Here is an 18,572-nt window from a genome sequence, read left to right on the forward strand (position 1 = left end):
AATCTTTCATCTCTCTTGAGCCCATTTTTTTGTTGTTGTTGAGATCCCTTTTACTTTTCTAGGTAAAGTGAATCCGTTTCCCAATTATACATTATGAACATTTTTGATCAACTTATTATACCATCTTTTTATATATTGTGGATTTGGGTTTTTGTGCATACTCTCATGTGCATATTGGCCTTTTTGTGTACTGTGATAATATCTTTCTGTTTACATAGCTATGACTTTCTAAAATGTTGTAATGTTTACTAATATATTTCTGTTTCTATTATTAAAACTTACTTTGCTATTTGTGAACCTATATTCTTTCACTTATTATAGGTTTACTGAGTCATTCAAAAAAAACAAAACTGAAATTTTGATTTCTAGATTTGGAATTGCAAATTAAAAACGAATTTGAGGAATTCAAATTCAAAAAATTGCAAATTAAAACCGAATTTGATATCTTTATAATATTAACTCTTCTAGCCGAAGAAATTTTTAGTGCATTGTATTATCTTCTAAGTTTCTTATTAGGAATTGTAAAGTTTTATTCAAATAATATTGATATTGTCCTAGTGAAGTTAATTATCCTCTAACTTATAGTTTTTATTAATCTTTTGAATAGCTTTTTCATAGCTGGTTGTTATTGCCTAATCATTCTTTTAACTTTTTGTTGGTTCATTTTAAATCAGAAGACATCAGGGAACTCTCTTATACGTGTAAGTAGAATGCCAATTGCTCTGCTTGTTTTCCAGGTATATGACTGATCACAGCATATACGAGTAATTACATTTCATCTTTTGTTTCAAATCCTTATACTTTTTTTCTCTTTCCTCACAGCAATAGCCCAAAATTCTGAAATTTGGTTAAATAGTCATAGTGACAGGGAACATCCCTGTCTCTTTATCTTAAAGAAAATGAAACTAAAGATTCCCAATTAAGCATAATGTTTCCTTGAGAAAATTGTCATGTAAAACTTACCAAGTTTTAGTGGTTTCATTGTATTTGTCATATCTTAGAGTTTTTATTTTTAAATAGTAGTTACTGAATTTTATGAAATACTTTTTTCCGCATATGTTGGCACAGTCATCTCATGTCCCACCTTTAGTTACGTTATTTGGCAGAGTACAAAAACAAATTAATGATATTGGATCATTAATAAATCCCTGGAATAAATTTCTCCTTATTATTTTTATAATAGTTGGATTTGATTAGCTATTACTTTATTTATATTTTTGCATTGTCCTTTATAAGTGAAATGAGTACATAATCTCTTTTTCCTGTACTGTCTTCCTGATTTGTAATACAGATTTTACTAGCTTTATAAAATGATCTGCATGATAAACAGACTGACCCCACAAAGATGCCCATTCTGTAATCCTTTGAACCTGTCAATATGTTACACTGCATGACAAAGAGATTTTGCACATGGAATTAAGGGTAGAGACCTGTTTGACTGAGTAGACTTACTGCAATCATATGACCTCTTAAAAGCAGGTAGCTTTAGCTGGCTGGAGACAGAGAGATACAATCAGAGAAGGTAAAAGACATAGAGCAAAAGCAGAAGTCAAAGATATACCAAGAATCTGATCTGTTTCTAGCTGTAATGCTTAAGGGACTACAGGGCAACACTCAGAGGGATGTCTGTTGGAGTTTAGGCTGCCCTCCACTGACCATGAACAAGAAAATAGAGGCCTCAGTCTTATAGCTGCAAATAGCCGAATTTGGCCAGTAACCTGAATGAGCTTGAAAGTGGATTTTTTCCTCTACCTCCTGATAAGAGCTCATCAAGATAACTGAGTTAGGGAATTGTGAGATGATAAATGTATGTTGTTTTAAGCAATTATGTTTATATTAATTTTTACACTGCATTAGAAAGATAATACAGATATTAGACGTGGAGTGCTGTTGTAACTCTGAAAATGGAGAAATGGCTTTAGAATTGGACAGTGGGCAGAGACTGAAAGAATTTGAGGAGCATGATAGAAAAAGTCCCGATTATCTTGGATGGACCAGAGACACATGGATGTTAGTGACTCAGCCAGTGAAGGCTCAGCAGGAAGTGAAGGAGTGTGGCATAGACTCTTAAATCACTTTAAAGAATACCTAAATAATTGGGAATCATATCTCTACCAATGATTAACAGAAACATGAACTTTGAAGGTGTTGCTGCTGAGAGCCCAGCAGGAAGAAACACATGTGTCGTAAGGGGACCCTTGTATCACTGTGGCACAAAGCTCAACAGAGTATTATCCTGCAGTTTTTTAGAGAGTTGTACTTGTAAATGGCAGGATAAACCCTGATGTTTATCTGAAATTTCTAAGCAAAGTGATGAAGGTACCATCTGGCTTCTTCTCACTGCTCATAGGAAAACGTGGAAGGAAAGAGGTAAATTGAGGGAAACGCTGTTAAACAAATAAAAACCAGGAGTAGGTGATTTGGGTATTCTTAGTCCACCAGATGGTAACAACTTGTAAAATTATGAGATTGCTTTCAAAATATTGCATAAATACCTGAGTGTGTGGCTTTACAAATTCTTGCTAAAACATCAGAAAGATCAAAAGATCAAAGTATTTAGTCATGTAGAATCTTTAAAATGATTGAGTGAATCACCCTTCTCTCAACCAAACTAGCAAGCTTCTGGGACTCTCAGGAGATAACAATGAAGAAGAAACTATCTAGGAAAATCTATAGACAAGCCACATGTCTAATAGAGTGAATACCTATGACATACATGGGTGACCCAATAAGTTCTTCAGAATTTTTACCAGCAGAAACACTACCACCTCAGACTAAAAGCATCAGTGAGAAGGAAATTTTAAAAGATTGTTGGACTGTAACGTTTGAATGGTGAAAAAAAGATCGATAGAACTAATTCTCTAGTAACACATTCTATTGTTTATAAGCAGGGGAAGAATAACCCAGAGGGCATACCATGTGGTCCCAGAGGGCCAAGAAAAGCACCATAGAGGATTTATTACTAGGCTCTAGAGCCTAAAGGAGATTACTCAGCTAGATTTCAAAACTGCTTTTGGAATAGATTTCATAGTATAGTAATAATCTATTCCTTAAATATTTGAAGCAATTCCTGATAAATGCATTTGGGTTTAAGATCCCTTTCTGTTTCATTGACAGTGTACCATAAAATTGAAAAGGTGCTGATAGGATTGTTTTTATTGATTTTTAATAATTTATTTTAGGTATCTATCAATCCTTTGCTTAATTGGAAAAAGATCTTTTATATATTCCAAATTTGAAAGCACTTCTTTATTTGATTTATTTGTAATTGATTTTAGCACTGTTATTAGAGCAAGTCTATATATTTTATGTTTCTTTAAGTTTGTGTTTAACACTGGTATTTGATATTTTTAAGTGACAAAAGTCTACCTTTACTTAAGAAAAAGGTGCTATAGGCTCATGAAATTCAAGGAAAGTGTGAGTGACCAAATAAAGAATGTCCAGAATGATTCTGAATCGTAGAAATCACTGGATTTATATTATCACATGGTGCCAGGTCCTTCTGTTTCACTCTTTCTCTGAGTATCTCTTTAGGCTGGCTTCCACTTCTCCAAGTCCAAAATGGTTTTTTCTTACTGTGGGAAAAAACATAACCATTAATACATTCTAAGCAGTACAAATTACAACCTAGATATGAGAGAAAAAAATATTAAAATATTTGCGACCTAGTTTTGAATGTGCTAATGAATGTACTTATTGGTCTTGTTTGAATTAGGTGCTAATGAATTTGGACTAAAGAAATAGTACCAGGAGCTGAGGTCCTACTGCACTATCACCCAATTTTCTAAAATAAATACGTGGGAAATTTGAACAAGTAACAATTTCTAAAACTGACTAGTGGCTAAGTAGCAATATTAATATTTGTTCTCAAGGATTATTTGTTGGAATTTATGCCTTAACAACTAAAACAGTTCTTCTTCCTTCCTTCCTTCTTTCCTTCCTTCTTCCATACCCAGGAAATTAATTTTTATTTACATTTTTCTTCCTACTCTGGTTAAGACTTGCATTTTTGTTCGTCATACTTGAAGTACAGTATTAGCCTTTGAAAGAATCAACGGAACCCTGTATTCAAGAGCTTCATGTGGAATGTGCTGTCTTGAGTAATGATGCACCAAGCATTTAATAAATAGTATTAAAAAAACTGCATTTAATGATGCACCAAGTATTTAATAAATAGTATTAAAAAAAATGTTAAAATGTTTTACATTTTTTACATTGTTTAGCACAAACAGGTTCCAAAGAACCATGGCATTGTCAGTTATAACAATGTTATTGCCTTTCATTCATAGCAAAAGATATAAACTTAGCTAAGAATAATGCATTTGAAACAAAGAAGGAAAAGTTGTCTGCCGAACATGAACAGGAAGAGGTGGTATCCAGACCCTATAAAAAAATCTATCCATGTACTTATTGGAAAATGAACAATTAGATGTCTCTTCTCTACCCATTTTCCTAAATATTCAGTGATAAGTCATTGAATCTTACATGGGGCCAGGAATTTTATATACAACTTTTATTCCAATTGTTTGTATATAGAAATCCTTGTTTCACAAAATATTTGTGGAGGGACCTGTACATTCAAGAGACAGTTCTGATTGAAGGGGCTGGAGGTTTTCTCTGAACTCTAAAAACATTATCATTATGGGAAGCCTTTAATATATATGCATAATAAGTCTAATGAATTTACTAATGAAAAATGGAGTTAAAGTTTTTTCAAACCATTTACATTTGAAACATTTTTTACATTTCCATTTAGAAAATATATTTTGATTTAAAGTGTTTTTAAATATCACTTTAATTCAAACTTTAGGAGACTGTGAATATGCAATCATAATACTAATATGTGCAGAAATTACTTTTAAATTATGAAACAATTATGGAGATTTACTGCATTTGGTATATATCTGGTATATGAATGATACCATTAATTATTTACAAAGTACTAATTATACTTGTATAGTAGCATATACATATATAAGTGCAAGATTTATTTTCAATATCAAATGTGATTAATATTATGCAATAATATTTATTATTGAAGGTTTGAAAGCATACTTACCTATTAGTCTTTTGATAAATACTTTCCTTGATGCTTTGTTAAACAAATCTCTAGAGGTTTTATAATGTCAAAAGAGATAAAAATTTTATTTTCAAAGGACAGAATAGGAATGAAAAAGCAATTGACTTCCAAATAACATGAAATTAATGATATATTTCAAGTTTCAATAATATATTACAAATTCATTTTAAATAGTTGAGAAGAATGTAAATGTGATTCGCTTTGATTCTTTAGATATGAATATGAACTAGTTGACAGCAAAAGGAAGATTTCCTATTTAGTGGCATTTTTTGTTTTGCATATTTTTCTTATTTCAAAAGGTAATCTAAAGCAGTTTCTAAAGCTAACCAAAGGCAAATTCAAAGCAAGTGCATTCTAGAATTTGAGTTTTCAGATTTGCTTTTTAATATTAAAAACAAAGTAAAATTGTTTTTGTGTGGTTTCCCTACAACATTTTATTCTTTGCCAAAAAAGAAGAAGGAAGAAAGTAAAGGAAAGCTTCCAAAATATCAAGAGTACAATAGAATCTTTTTATACTGACACATTTAGTTAGTCAATTCAGGTCTGTGTAATGAACCATTCAAGACACAGACACATGCAGATGAAATCCAGACTACCCCAGAGAAAAGATTGATATTTTTATCTCCCTGAAGGGCAGAGCAAGCAAATACATAATGGTCTGGAAGAGGATCATAAATAATAAGATGTCAAATCATAGAATGCCAAATTTTGTTTTTACATTTCAAAGTGAGAAACTGTCAGACTCAGAAAATAGCTATGTTAAATATCTCTTTTAATATATAAATAATGACTTCTTTAAGTTTAAAAAGTATGAAGCTCAGGAGTAAGTGGGAGACCCATATTTTAGTTTATACTAAAAATAGTTATTTTATCCAATGTTATAAGATAATGATTCGTTATACTTTATGTGAAAATATTAAAGCATATTGTAGGGGAGAAGAAATAATTTTTCTTTCTACCCCTCTTGAGTTCTTAGGACACCCTGTAAAAAGATAATTAACAAGAAATAAACAATGTTTAATAACATAACTCCTATACACATGGGAGTTAACCCAGAGACATGAGTAAATCTCTAAAGTAGATTTCAAAGTATAGTTGACCCTTGAACAACACAGGGATTAGCAGCACTGAATTTCTAATCAGCTGAAAATTTGCTCACAACTTTCAACTCCTCCAATATAATAGCCTGCTATTGACCTGAAGCCTTAAGCATAACATAAGCAGTTAATTAACACATACTTTGCATGTTATAGGTATTATATGCTGTATCCTTACGATAAAATAAGCTAGAGAAAAGAAAGTGTTATTAAGAAAATCATAAGAAACAGAAAATGTATTTATTATTTATTAAATGGAAGTGGATCATAATAAATATCTTCATCATCATTGTCTTCACATTAAGCTGAGGAGGAGAAAGAGAAAAAATTGGTCTTGCTCTCTCAGGGTTGAAAGAGGCAAAAGAAAATCCACCAGTCATGGGCCCATGCAGTTTAAACCCCTGTTGCTCATGAGTCAACCATAGTAGCTTTGTCTCTGAGCTCTAGTACAAAGGTTTTCTAAAACAAAGAAAAAAGAATCTGGGGAAAGCACAGTTAAGATCAGGTGGTCAAAAATGGCAAGATTTATCATGTAGATTTAACTCTAAGTTTCTTCTTTATTGATGAGTTTCTGGTGATTCAGTCATCCTTCTCTTCCTGGTGCAGAGAGGGAGACACCCTTATAAATGAAGATTTCTTTCATTCAGATACCCTTCTCTTACAAGAGGGTAGCTTTTCAGAACTTATCCTGTGTCTGCGGTTTCTCAAAATGATCAGATCCAAAAAATCCTGATACAAAAAATGCATATCTGAGGTGGCATGTTCTGCTTTTCTTTTATTGTAGGGTGTCATAAAATCCATCAATATCTTTATTTGAATAAAGAAGTTCATTTATACATATATAATGTAGATATATGTAGGTATATATCTGATTACTATATTGTATTTCATAGTATTTGCTAGATGAAGCTATATATATGTTTTGGGGATTTACCACTTGGCTTGTCATTTTTGAAATTAATATTTTCTTTTTTCTAATTGTGCTTTATTGCACTTTGACTTGCTTACATTATTCAACATAATTTTCATCACTTTGTGCTAAAATATCTGTCTAGATATCTTCATATTCCCTCAAAATGTATTTATCATCTTTGTTTCAACATGCAAGTAGTTGCTGTGTCTCTGCTAGCTATGTTAAGACCTCACTTTTCATTTCTATTTGATGCTAATACAGTTTATTGTCAATTTAATTTTCATAACAACCAATTTTATGTGTGTCTGTGTGTACCAACTGTCAACTCTAGAATGATGAGATTCATAAATTTGGAAAGGAGAGCTTTATTTCTCATAAAGGGTTAAAGCCTATGGGCAGCCATTCTGACAGGCTGGGAAGGGTAGCCTCCTGCCAGATGCCAAAAGCAAGCACTTTAAGAGTAGGAAGAATAAGACAAGAATTTATGTTCAGTGGGTTAGCCAAATATATATATTCAATAAGCTATAGGACGAGTCATTACTATTTATAAAAGGAGAAACATGTGCTTGCACAATTAAGCTTTACGTCTCTCCATGGATCCTGTGTTCAGAAATGGAAGCCTTAATATGATTCAAGGTAAAGTTTTTCAGCTCTCTGACCTAAAAATATGAAGCAGAGAATAGAAAAATCCTCCCTGTGCAGCCTCTGTAGACTGGCCAGAACCATTCTGTGGTTGGTGATCTCTAATCAGGAAGAAATTGGCTTTTGTGAGAAAGCACAAAAGGGAGAGAGAGCATCAGGTGTTTGGCTGAAATCAGTGGTGGAACCTTTTGAAAGGCTAGTTTCCATTTAGCCATTATGGAAGAAAGCCTAAGGACTCTTAGTGAGGGAGGGGTATAATAGGGTGTGTCAGACTTCTTATCCTATCATGACCAGCAACTCAGCTTCCAAGGTTTCTCTGGAATCCCCACGGCCAAGAGGGGACTCATTCAGTCAGTTGAGGGACTTATAATTGTATTTTTATTTCTCATAACTAAATGCTATATAACATTTTGGGCACTTTCTATACTAGTTAACTTAATTTTCACAATTGTTGTTGACATATGCATAATGCTCACACCCATTTAAAATGAGAAAACTAAAACTCAAAGAAACTGATAGGTCTTAGGACCCATAACCCTGAAATATGACTATAGAATAATAGAATATGCCACTCTGAAATATACCCTTTTGGTATCAGAATTATTTTGATCTGCTCATTTGGAGAAACTGCAACATTGAAGCTCTAAAAAATTGCCCTTTTGTAGGGGAAAGTTTTATCTATGAAAGAAATTCCCATTAGTAAAATTGTCTGTCTTTCTGCACCAGGGAGAGAAGTACAACTAACTCATTAGAGACTCTTACCAATGGAGACGAAACCAACTTAAATAATTATAGCAAAACTTACTTTTCCTGGCCATCTCATCTAAACTGGGTCTTCCCCACATCCTTCTTTCTTTTCTTCAGAGTATAGTCAGCCCTCTGTCACCATGGGTTCCACATCTTTGGATTCAACCAACAGCAGAGAGAAAAAAAAAGAAGAAGAAAAATATATCTATATTAAAATTTCTACATATCTCCATATATAGAAATTGCATGTGTACTGAATATGTACAAACCTTTTGCTTATTCCCTAATCAATACAGTATAATAACTATTTACATAGCATTTACATTGTATTAGCCATTATAAGTAGTCTAGAGATGATATAAGTATATTGGAGGATGTGCTTGGGTTATATGCAAATACCATGACATTTTATATCAAGGAATTGAGCATTCTCAGATTTTGGTATCTGTGGACGGTCTTGGAATCAATCTCTTATGGTTGGTTACGGAGGGATGAGGACACTACGATATTTCAGTTGTAAAATTTATTTTCTGAAATTTTATATTTCAGGACCCTCTAAATTCATTGTGTCAAGGGGGAAGCTAAGCCTTGTAGACTGAGTCACCTAGCATGTTTGCAATTCTGCTTCTTAGATAGTAGCTTAATTCCCTTCCTCATTGTTTTTATTCTGTAAATGACTAGGAGAGATTAGAGGCCAGGCCCTGCCCCTCCCAATCACTGATCTTTGTTATAGATTAACTGCCTTTTTTATTGTCCTGTACCTAACTCAGACCAGATGGTGCCCAAGACCCCATGACAGTTATATATTCAGTGTGAAGTGTTAAATATACCTTTTCCAAAAGAAAAAGACCAACTTGGCAATAGAGATATTTTCCCTATGATAATAAGCATAGCCTTACATCTCTCCTCTGTATAAATAATCATGATGTGCATGAGTTATGCAGTGTGTCTTTTTCTTGTGGAATGCTGTGTGATACACCAAAGAAGGCTATAAGCAGTGATCCTAGAGCTGTAATAGCAAATGCCTACTTCACAACACAACAGTAAGGCCTGGAGAGAACTTTAGGTGATGGATGGGACATGGTGCTCACGTAAGAACAAGAGACTGAACAAAATAATGCACTGCCGTCAGAAACTCCCTCAATCCCACCTCAATATTGAATGTCTTTCAAATATACCCAGAACAAATACCTATAATAAAATTAACTACTTGGATTTCTTACCTCACATATTAAAAAAAAAAGTCTATGACAATGCAGTGTTTTCAAAAAAACAGGATAAGGAAAAACTTATCTAAGGAAACATATCTCTTTTTTATCCTGATTGAAAATTTTTTATAAATAATTTAAAATTTTTCTGACACAGGTCTTCTGAGACAACATATTTGAATATAAAGTTCTAGAAATGTTTTTACCAATGTAACTTCATTTATTCTTTTTAATAATTACTGGGAATGGTCAAATAATTTCTTGTATTACATATGATTAAACTTTCAGAAAATTTACCATAATCCGTACAACCTAAGATAAGAATTAGAAGCCAGTGCTAATATGTTGCCCAATTATTGTGCAGTGCAAGCCTGCCAAACTGGTCTCAGGCAAGTTCCACACCAATCCCTGCTCCTATTTATTTAATGGTTTATGTTTTACTGTTATAAAATATTTTATAAATGTCAAAATGTACAATACTTAATTTAAAGTAAGTCTTTCTCCCTCTCCTTGTATACATATACATTAGATACGTGTATGTATATATAAAGCACACACACTCCAAATCAGAAATTGATATTGCTTGTATTTATGATTTATCTCATTCTCACCCACTCACATTTCTGGAACACAATCAATAGTAAGACTTCAGACATATTTAAACAGTTCACATGTATGTGCAAACATTTATATTTACAGATATGTATATCATTGGCAGCATATTTTGTAATAGAAAAAGATGTGAGACAAGCTATTAATGGGAACTCATTGTACAAAATAAGGAACATATTTATTTTGGGTCACTTGCTAATTTAAGGATGTAAACAGGCCAGGCACAGTGGCTCATGCCTGTAATCGCAGCACTTTGGGAGGCCAAGGCGGGCAGATCACTTGAGGTCAGGATTTCAAGACCAGCCTGGCCAATGTGGTGAAATCCCGTCTCTACTAAAAATACAAAAATTACCCAGGCATTGCAGCAGGCACCTGTAATCTCAGCTACTCAGGAGGCTGAGGCAGGAGAATCACTTGAACCCGGGAAGGAGAGGTTGCTTTGAGCTGAGATCACACCATTGCACTCCAGCCTGGGCAATAGAGCAAGACTGTGTCTCAAAAAAAAAAAAAAAAAAAAAAGAATGTAAACAGTCACTCTGTGAACTCAGAATGGTATTTGTTATCTTGTGAAGTGAAAAAGTAACAAGTAGACAAGTATGCTGTCTAAAAGACATATTCTATGTATCTCTAGAATAATCAAAGAATCTACATTTAAGGTTGACTTTAGGGAGGGAAACTGGGGACCTGGGGTTTATAAGGAGAAAGACACATTGTTAACCTACTAGTTTTTCAAAACCTTCAAACTTCGTTACATATGAATGAATTACTTGTTTAAAAATAGAGTTTTTAAAATAACAGCCTAGGTAATAAGCACAAAATGCTTCTTAATAACTAAAATGGATATCTTAATGTTCATAAGCCAAAGTTTTTTAAACTAGCATCCTTAGAATACTGTCCTGAAAGATGTTCTGAAGAAGAACAATACAAAATTGCATGACCTGGTATATGTGGAAATGCCAATGAAATCTTCACCTCTTCCACATTCACTATGAACTCTGTATGTTCCAGGTCCTGATTAATTGTTTCATAAAGGAACACCTTTAGCTCTTTTTTTCATTCCATAATTTATAAGTGGTATTTGACTTCTAAATCTTTTATATTAAGCAGCTTTTAACATCTAATGAAACCAATTTTAACATGACACTCTGAGAAAATACAGTACTGCTTTATGCTAAATTCAAGGCAATGTATGTAGAAGAGAGTCCATTAAGCCATCATGCAGAGTAATTTATTTTTATTTTGTACACAGACACAGCAACCTTGACATTTGGATTTCTAACTCAGCAGTAGGTTAGAAGTAACAAAGAAAGGGGGATGGAGAGGCAGTGACAGGCATGTCTACTCATAGCTGGGAAAAGATATGAACAAAATAAAAAGCAGCCTGGAAAAAGAAAAATAGACAAATGTACAAAAATTTGTGATTGTTTTAATTTAAATAAAAAACAAGGCAGCAATAACTCATTTGATGTATTGTGTAATTGGTGACACCTTGAAGCCATCTTCATTGATGTGATTTATAACAAACCTCAGAACTTAAAGTACAGTAAAAGTAAATAAATTAATACAAATAAAAATACATTTTAAATAAATAAATAAATAAACAGATACCATTAAGAAAGAAGAAATGACAGGAATATTCCCCACACAAGCCAGGAAAACATTCCCAATTACAATGGGACTTTGATAGTGGTGTTGTCATAATATAAAGGATACAATCCAATAAGCAATCTGAAAATGGAAAGACAACAGCAAGTTACCATATTTTACCTATTTAGCCTACTTAGAAGAAAAAGATAGTCTAACTTTTTTTCTTTTTTTAGACAATCTCACTCTGTTTGTGCAGGATGGTGTGCAGTGGCATGATCTCGGCTCACTGGAGTCTCCACCTTCCGGGTTCAAGTGATTCTGGTGCGTCAGCCTCCTAAGTAGTTGGGATTAGAGGTGTGTGCCACCACACTCCAGCTAATTTCTGCATTTTTAGTAGACAGGTTTTCACTTTGTTGGCCAAGCTGTTCTTGAACTCCGGACCCCAGGTGATCCGTCTGCCTCAGCCTTCCAAAGTGCTGGGATTACAGGTGTGAGCTACTGGACCTGGCCTAAGATAGTATAATTTTGACACACTTGTAAAAATGTTTTCCAGAGTTATCTGTTAAATTTAGTGAGATTATCTAGATGGAAGAGGTCTTAAAAACATGCAGTTCCCTTTGCTTAATTCTTTGTTCATTAGCCACCTTCTAATCCATCATTTGCTTTTCTCAATGAGTATTCTCTACAAAAAACACATGTTTTACTTAGATGAGGGTATCTAGCTTTCAAGCAGCTGTATCTTTTTTAACTAATCAGAATACATAAGTAAGCAAAGTTATTTTCAGGTCTGAGATTTCTGCTGAAAGTCATTAAGAAATATAATAATGCATTTCAAAACAACTATAAAAATATATAAAACTAAAAAGTCATCTAACATCTATTGTTTCTTTTTATGATCACATAGGGTTTCTTATCTCTTGTGGAAGCTTTTATAAATTATCAATGGAAGAAAAAATACTTGAACATAAAGCAAAAAGGAGTGAAGTAAAACATTTCTCAACATAGATACAACAGGGAAATTTACTTGGACTGAAATATTCCAAATATTTGGGAAGTTGAAAATATTGGAAATACCATGATTTAGGTTTCTAATTTTTATATTTAGTAATTATATAAGGTAATTCTCAATCTTCATTAACTTAGGTTTAATTTGAAATCTTCAATATCTGTAGTCCTAAAATATGCATAGTTTTGCACAAAGAAATTCATGTTTATTTTCTTCCTAAATATAAATGTAATAATGCAAATACATTGTTTTACTGGACATTATTTAAATGCTAATATCAGATAAGGTATGGAAGAGAAAAGTCCCATTTTAAAGCCTCTAAATTTTTGAAAAGCAAATTTTAAACTTGCTCTTTTTCTTTATTATTTAAATTATTGTGTCATTGTTGTTTTAGTTTTGCTTTTACTTATTATTATTAGGTTCAACAATAGCAAGAGAAAGAAATAAGGTGGTTGTATCCTTTCCTAATTATAATTGGAGTTTTATAAAGAAAGAAAACTATGGAAAAAGCAATATAAATTTCTGAGCCAAACGCATTATGGAACAAACATTAAGTTCTTCCTTACCAAGTAATGATTTTAAACCATGAAAATATTGTTTCTCTAAAAGCAAAATGCATCATGAAATTCAGAGTGCTTTGCGGGGAACAAGGCCACTAGGGAAGCAGCAACAAAACACTTTTGATAAGAAAGTAGCAAATTATTCAAGATTTTGTATTATTCTAGTCAACAGGAGACATAGAAATGTAAACTTTAGGAAAATGACATCTCCAAATGGTCAGAAACAAAGAATTCTATGAACTTTCTTTGAGGAACTTGCAGGCATTGTGTAGTCCTTGCACTTTAAGCAAGCCAAAGTTATCCAATTCGATTGGAGTCATTCATTTCCCAACACACAACAGAGCTTTGTCAGGGAGGAAATGGGAAGATGACATCATATCTAAATATATATACATTTGTAAGTCATTAGAATCCATGTCTAAATGCTGGGACAGTGATCTTTCCTCTGGTTGGATATCAGGATGGAGAACAAGTCATTCTCAAAGGAAAAGAGACTATAGTTCTGTGGAAAGGATAGTCATGTGGCTGGGCAGGTGGCTCATGCTTATAATTCCAGCACTTTAGGAGGCTGAGGGAGGAGGACCACTTGCGGTCTGGAGTTTGAGACCAGCCTGGCCAACATGGTGAAACCCTGTCTCTACTAAAAATACAAAAATAAGCTGGGTATGTTCGTGTGTGCCTGTAATCCGAGCTACTGGGGAGGCTGGGGTATGAGAATCACTTGAATTTGCAAGGCAGAGGTTGCAGTGAGTTGAGATCATGCCACTGCATTCCAGCCTGGGTGACAAAGCAAGACTCTGTCTCAAAAAAAAGTACTATCATGTGCTGCATGTTTCTGTCAATGATGAACCACATGTGACTGTAGTACCATAGGATTATAATATATTACTTTATCTGTAGCTTTTCTATGTTGAGATACACAAATACTTAACATTGTGCTACAACTACCTACAGCATTGATTACAGTAATGTGCTGTACAGGTTTGTAGCCTGGAAACAGGTTATGCCATATAGTCCACGTGTGGTAGGCTATACCGTCTAGGTTTGCATGGGCACATTCTATGATGGTCACACCATGATAAAATTTCCCATTTCTCAGAATGTATCTGTTTGTTAAGTAGTGCATTACTGTATCAGTAAGTTAGTTCAGCATGCCAAGGCAATGCATTCATTCATGGCAGTATGATTGGCAGATTATAAAAAAGATATAAAATCAAATCCAGTCTTTGCTTCTAGGTAGCTTTGTGACTGAATTACTAAGTCTCTCTGAGCCCCTGGCTCTTTAATAAAATGAGCTGAATATTTATAATGTGACATTTCCTTAAGAATTATAAAGTGCCTAATAGGGCAGTTGTGTTTTTAGAAAGTGATAGAACACATTATTGTTTTTTATTTTAATACATACATTTATGGGTCCACATTTTTCTTCTAAGTGTAATTTTTGTTCCATAACATTTGCCTTTATATATGATGATTTTATTTAGATGAGCTCCAAATATTACATAGTTGTAATAATAATTTGTTTTAACCCTCAAACTTAAAATGTGATTTCTAGTTTCTAAGTACATGAGAAAATTGAGTCTAATTTTGATTATGCAAGTTTTTTTTTAAATTGTTTGCATTATAGTCAGAGAGCACAGCTAATAGTGTGTTTAACTTGACTTTTTTGGAATTTGAGAATTTTTGTATCCAAAAACATTTTGTATGTATATATATATATGTGTGTGTCTGTGTGCACACTTTCATGAATAATCATTTTTTGTGTTAATCTCAAGTGGCGAATGTTGTTCTCAAACCCCTTACACCCTATGTCAGAGGTGAGGTCTGCAGGTAAGGTTGGTGTCCTCTTTGCTAATAATTAGTTATTACTGTCTACTCTCTCTTTCAACCCTATAGAAGCACTAACATTTATATCTCATGTTACCAGACTACAACACCTAATCACCTACCTACCATTCTACTTTACTCCCTGAAAATCTTTAACTCTTAGATCACTATCAGTCTTTTCAAAAAAACTGTCATCATAAAAATTATTTCAACAATTTCTATTTTTCTGAATCTTTTTATAATTAAGAGATAGAGTGTTGTTGTTACTCATGATGGAATACAGTGATGTGATCATAGCTTACTGCAGCCTTGAACTCGTGGGCTCCAGGGATCCTTCCACCCCAACCTCCTGAGTAGCTAGGATCATAGGCATGAACCATTGCACTTGGCTCTATTTTGCTGATTCCTTCCAGTACTCTGGTATCTTCATCCCATGTCTCCTCCAATGGTCATGTCTTCCATCTTATGTCAACCATTCTCTGTTGTGGTCACATCCTTGACTTTATCATTACAAACATAGGCAACCCACTCATAGAGATCAACCCATCTGAAGACAAAGCAGTAGCCTCACAATTATCTTGAATCAATTGAACTTACCATATTTTCCCTCCCTTTCATACTAATGGCTGTTCTTGTCTTTTTCTTAGCTTAGTCATTACACTTGCTCCCTTTAAAGTGTCTTCAACCTATTTTACCCATTTTTGCACTTAATTGGTAAAAATGTGCTTCTCATTAAGCCATCTCTTTATATACGCCACACAGCCAGATATCTGTAGCCCACTCTACCTAGAATCATATGACTGGAATAAAACCTTCAACAATGCTGCCTAAATTTATGATCACTAGCTTTAATTGACTCTTTAATGCTGCCCTATGACCCTATTGTATTTTCTTGGGCAATTATTCTTTCACTCTAACAGATAATTTTTCTCATACTTTCTTTTTTCTCATTAAACCCCAACATCTCTTCCCCATTCTTATTCTGCAGAAGAATATTTCCACAGTCTAATACCAACAGCTTTACAATAAACACATCAAGAACATATCTCCAGGATATTTTTTTCCGACTATTCTGCTAAAACAATTTTTCTCTTTACTAGATTAATAATATTAATCTAGATAAATGCTCTTATTCCTCTCACAGAGAAGACATACATGCATGCAAATCCTGTTCACTTTATATTCTAGCTAAAAACTCATATTTCTTAATTTCTTAAAGTAAAACACTATGAAAAAAGTTTCATTTGTGATATTTACTTCCAATTTCCCTTTTCTAATTCTATTAGAAATATTTTTCTCATCACTTTATCAAAATTGTTTGTCAAGATCATCTGTGACTCTACATTACTAAATGCAATGATCAATTCTAACCAAAACCTAGTATTTGACACAAGTGGTCACATCTTTTTTGAAACATTCCTTCTTCTGGGTTTTACAGTTTTATTTTGACTTTTTTTTCCCTGAACATGCATTATTCTGTGCTCTATCTTCAGTATAGGTGTTGACAAATTTGTTATATGTCTAATAGACTTTTCCCTATGAGTAATTGTTTTTATTCTCTGTGACTACTGTAAGTATCAAACACGGAGAAAAACAGAAAAATTTTAATTGGGCATCAATATAAGTTATAGAAAAATTTTACTTGAATAATTAAATAACGTACTTTTAATTTTTTTATTTTACTTTAAGTTCTGGGGTACATGTGCAGATCTTGCAGGACAGTTACATAGGCATACAAATGCCATGGTGGTTTGCTGCCTCCATCCCCCTGTCAACTACATTAGGGATTTCTCCTAATGTTATCCCTCCCCAATCTCCCCACCACCTGCTATCCCTCCCCTAGGCCTCCACCCCCCAACAGAATCCAGTGTGTGATGTTCCCCTCCCTGTGTCCATGTGTTCTCATTGTTCAACACCCACTTATGAGTGAGAACATGTGGTGTTTGGTTTTCTGTTCTTGTGTCAGTTTGCTGAGCATGAAGGTTTCCAGATTCATCTATATCCCTGCAAATATGAACACATCCTTTCTTATGACTGCATAGGATTCCATGGTGTATATGTGCCACATTTTCTTTATCCAATCAATCATTGATGGGCATTTGGGTTGGCTCCAAGTCTTTGCTATTGTAAACAGTACTACAATGAACATACCTGTGCATATGTCTTTAAAATAGAATGATTTATAATCTTTGGGGTATATACCTAGTAATGGGATTGCTGGGCCAAATGGGATTTCTATTTCTAGATCCTTGAGGAATCACTACAGTGTCTTCCACAATGTTTGAACTAATTTATACTCCTACCAACAGTGTAAAAGCATTGCTATTTCTCCACATCCTCGCCCACATCTGTTGTCTCCAGATTTTTTAATGATTGCCATTCTAACTGGTGTGAGATGGTATCTCAATGTGGTTTTGACTGCATTTCTCTAATGACCAGTGATGAGCCTTTTTTCATATTTGTTGGCTACATAAATGTCTTTTCTTGAAAAGCGTCTGTTCATATTCTTCGCCTATTTTTGATGGGGTTGTTTTTTTCTTGTAGATTTGTTGTAGCTCTTTGTAGATTCTGGATATTAGCCCTTTGTCAGATGGGTAGCTTGTAAAAATTTTTCCCATTCTGTTGGTTCCCAGTTCACTCTAATAATTGTTTCTTTTGCCGTACAGAAGCTCTTACGTTTAATTAGATCCCCTTTGTCTATTTTGGCTTTTGTTGTCATTGCTTTTGGTGTTTTTTTAGTCATGAAGTCCTTGCCTGTGCCTATGCCCTGAATGGTATTGCCTCAGTTTTCTTCTAGGGTTTTTATGGTGTTAGGTCTTATGTTTAAATTTTTAATCCATCTGGAGTTAATTTTGTATAAGGTGTAAGGAGGGGATCCAGTTTCAGCTTTCTGCACATGGCTAGCCAGTTTTCTCAACACCATTTATTAAACAGGAATCCTTTCCCTATTGCTTTTGTCAGGTTTGTCAAAGATCAGATGGTTGTAGGTGTGTGGCATTACTTGTGAGGCCACCGTTCTGTTCCATTGGTTTATATCTTTGTTTTGGTACCAGTACCATGCTGTTTTCATTACTGTAGCCTTATAGTATAGTTTGAAGTCAGGTAGCGTGATGCCTCCAGCTTTGTTCTTTCTGCTTAGGATTGACTTGACTATGAAATTTGGTTCCATATGACTTTTAAGGTGGTTTTTTCCAGTTCTGTGAAGAAGGTAAATGGTAGCTTGATGGGGATAGCGTTGAATCTATAAATTAATTGGGTAGTATGGCCATTTTCATGATATTGATTCTTCATAA

At 33.8% G+C, this 18,572-nt stretch overlaps 1 long non-coding RNA gene across 1 annotated transcript in view; it reads right to left on the bottom strand.

The window, feature by feature from the left end:
* Window positions 1-2,759: 2,759 nt before the first annotated feature.
* Window positions 2,760-18,572, bottom strand: part of LOC105718004 (uncharacterized) — a 92,476-nt gene continuing 76,663 nt past the window's right edge. Inside the window, exons 2-3 of the long non-coding RNA XR_001107637.2 lie at window positions 8,538-8,632; window positions 2,760-3,575 (exon numbers count right to left, since the gene is read on the bottom strand). This is a non-coding gene — a long non-coding RNA (uncharacterized LOC105718004). The remainder of the gene's footprint in view (window positions 3,576-8,537; window positions 8,633-18,572) is intronic.

Source organism: Aotus nancymaae, unplaced genomic scaffold (genome assembly GCF_030222135.1).
Source record: "Aotus nancymaae isolate 86718 unplaced genomic scaffold, 86718_ANA_hifiasm-v0.15.2.pri h1tg000040l, whole genome shotgun sequence".
Classification (NCBI taxonomy): Eukaryota; Metazoa; Chordata; class Mammalia; order Primates; family Aotidae; genus Aotus; species Aotus nancymaae.